The sequence below is a fragment of the Styela clava genome, unplaced genomic scaffold, assembly GCF_964204865.1.
Source record: "Styela clava unplaced genomic scaffold, kaStyClav1.hap1.2 HAP1_SCAFFOLD_36, whole genome shotgun sequence".
Classification (NCBI taxonomy): Eukaryota; Metazoa; Chordata; class Ascidiacea; order Stolidobranchia; family Styelidae; genus Styela; species Styela clava.
In genome coordinates, this window is record NW_027556607.1 from 85,001 (window position 1) to 87,500 (window position 2,500).

General features: G+C 54.1%; 1 non-coding gene across 1 annotated transcript; it reads left to right on the forward strand.

Moving 5' to 3' along the window:
- Positions 1-392: 392 nt before the first annotated feature.
- LOC144419187 (small subunit ribosomal RNA) lies at positions 393-2,202 on the forward strand. Its single transcript, XR_013473896.1, has one exon. It is a non-coding gene; the product is annotated as a small subunit ribosomal RNA (ribosomal RNA).
- The last annotated feature ends 298 nt before the right edge of the window (positions 2,203-2,500 follow it).

Here is a 2,500-nt window from a genome sequence, read left to right on the forward strand (position 1 = left end):
AGAAGCCGAGCCAAAAAAAGTTAAAGTACAAACGCGATGCTAATGAGCGAGCCGTTGTCTCGACTAATATGTAGGGGGCGTTCGATCGAGCGTCTGGCTTGAGCGCTTGTCGGCCTAGCAGAACGGTCGCATTGTTATGCCCGGGTTTTAGGCACCGCTGCAGGCGGCCGGCAGAGCTCTTGTTTGTGCGAAACTGAATGGATCGAGCCCGAGAGAGGGCGAGCAAAGAAAAAACGCAAATCGCTCCGCCTGGCACTGCCGGCGAGAGCGTGGACGTCGCGGCCAGCGACTGTCGAAGCTGAGTACGGCCGCAGGCGATCGCCTCGGTCTTAAACGAATGCGACGAGCACGCGCCGGGCGGCCCAGCAAGGGCCGAGCGCAGCTGTCGCAGCTATCTGGTTGATCCTGCCAGTAGTGATATGCTTGTCTCAAAGATTAAGCCATGCAGGTGCAAGTACGAGTTCTCGTAAAGCGAAACTGCGAATGGCTCATTAAATCAGTCTTGGTTTATTTGGTCTCGTAAGCGAAGTGGATAACTGTGGTAATTCTAGAGCTAATACATGCATTAAGCGCCGACTTCGGGAGGCGCGCTTTTATCAGATCAAAACCGACCGGGTTCGTCCTGTGACGTTTGATGACTCTGGATAACCACGCGGATCGTACGGTCTCTGCACCGACGACGTATCATTCAAGTGTCTGCCCTATCAACTGTCGAAGGTACGCTACGTGCCTACCTTTGTGATAACGGGTAACGGGGAATCAGGGTTCGATTCCGGAGAGGGAGCCTGAGAAACGGCTACCACATCCAAGGAAGGCAGCAGGCGCGCAAATTACCCATTCCCGACACGGGGAGGTAGTGACGAAAAATAACAATACAGGACTCTAACGAGGCCCTGTAATTGGAATGAGTACATCCTAAAACTCTTAACGAGTATCCATTGGAGGGCAAGTCTGGTGCCAGCAGCCGCGGTAATTCCAGCTCCAACAGTGTATGCTAAAGTTGTTGCGGTTGAAAAGCTCGTAGTTGGATTTTGGGCGAGCGCCGCCGGTCCGTCGCAAGGCGTGTCACTGGTTGCGTTCGCCTCACCTTCGGTTCTCCGTCGGTGCTCTTGACTGAGTGTCGGCGGTGGCCGATAAGTTTACTTTGAAAAAATTAGAGTGTTCAAAGCAGGCTGTTCGCCTGCATAGTGTTGCATGGAATAATGGAATAGGACCTCGGTTCTATTTTGTTGGTTTTCGGAGCACGAGGTAATGATTAAGAGGGACAGACGGGGGCGTCCGTACTCTGCCGTTAGAGGTGAAATTCTTGGATCGGCGGAAGACGAACTACTGCGAAAGCATTCGCCAAGAATGTTTTCTTTAATCAAGAGCGAAAGTCAGAGGTTCGAAGACGATCAGATACCGTCCTAGTTCTGACTATAAACGATGCCAACTAGCGATCGGGAGGCGTTACCATGACGACCTTTCCGGCAGCTTCCGGGAAACCAAAGTCTTTGGGTTCCGGGGGAAGTATGGTTGCAAAGCTGAAACTTAAAGGAATTGACGGAAGGGCACCACCAGGAGTGGAGCCTGCGGCTTAATTTGACTCAACACGGGGAAACTCACCCGGCCCGGACACAGGTAGGATTGACAGATTGAGAGCTCTTTCTTGATTCTGTGGGTGGTGGTGCATGGCCGTTCTTAGTTGGTGGAGCGATTTGTCTGGTTAATTCCGATAACGAACGAGACTCTGGCATGCTAAATAGTTACGCGACCTTCTCGGTCGGCGTCTAACTTCTTAGAGGGACTAGTGGCGTTTAGCCACACGAGATTGAGCAATAACAGGTCTGTGATGCCCTTAGATGTCCGGGGCCGCACGCGCGCTACACTGAGTGAAGCAGCGAGTGTCTAACCTAGGCCGAAAGGTCCGGGTAACCCGTTGAACCTCATTCGTGATTGGGATAGGGACTTGCAATTGTTTCCCTTGAACGAGGAATTCCCAGTAAGCGCAAGTCATCAACTTGCGTTGATTACGTCCCTGCCCTTTGTACACACCGCCCGTCGCTACTACCGATTGAATGGTTTAGTGAGATCCTTGGATCGGCCCCGTCGCGGCTGGCAACGGCCGCGTCGGCGTGTCGAGAAGACGATCAAACTTGATCATTTAGAGGAAGTAAAAGTCGTAACAAGGTTTCCGTAGGTGAACCTGCGGAAGGATCATTACCGAAGGTGGTGGTAGGCCCCGGCCGACCGCGCACTGAATTGTCTTTGGGTGCCGCCGAGAGGGCGGCCGTCAATCGGGGTTCCGCCCCGTGCGACACGCGTAACACGTTGGCATAGCAAGGCAGCCGAGTGCGATGGTGGCTTCTGGGCACCGCGCTCGATGTGCCGCCGGCCCAGCCCGGCGGTCGCTCGGCGCCGTTTGTTGGTGTTTTTGTGCAGTTGTTGTCGGTGGTGGTTTTGTGGTCGATCCCACAGTGTGACGTCCGCGCGCTTCGGCGCCGGGCGAAACGTCGAGGAC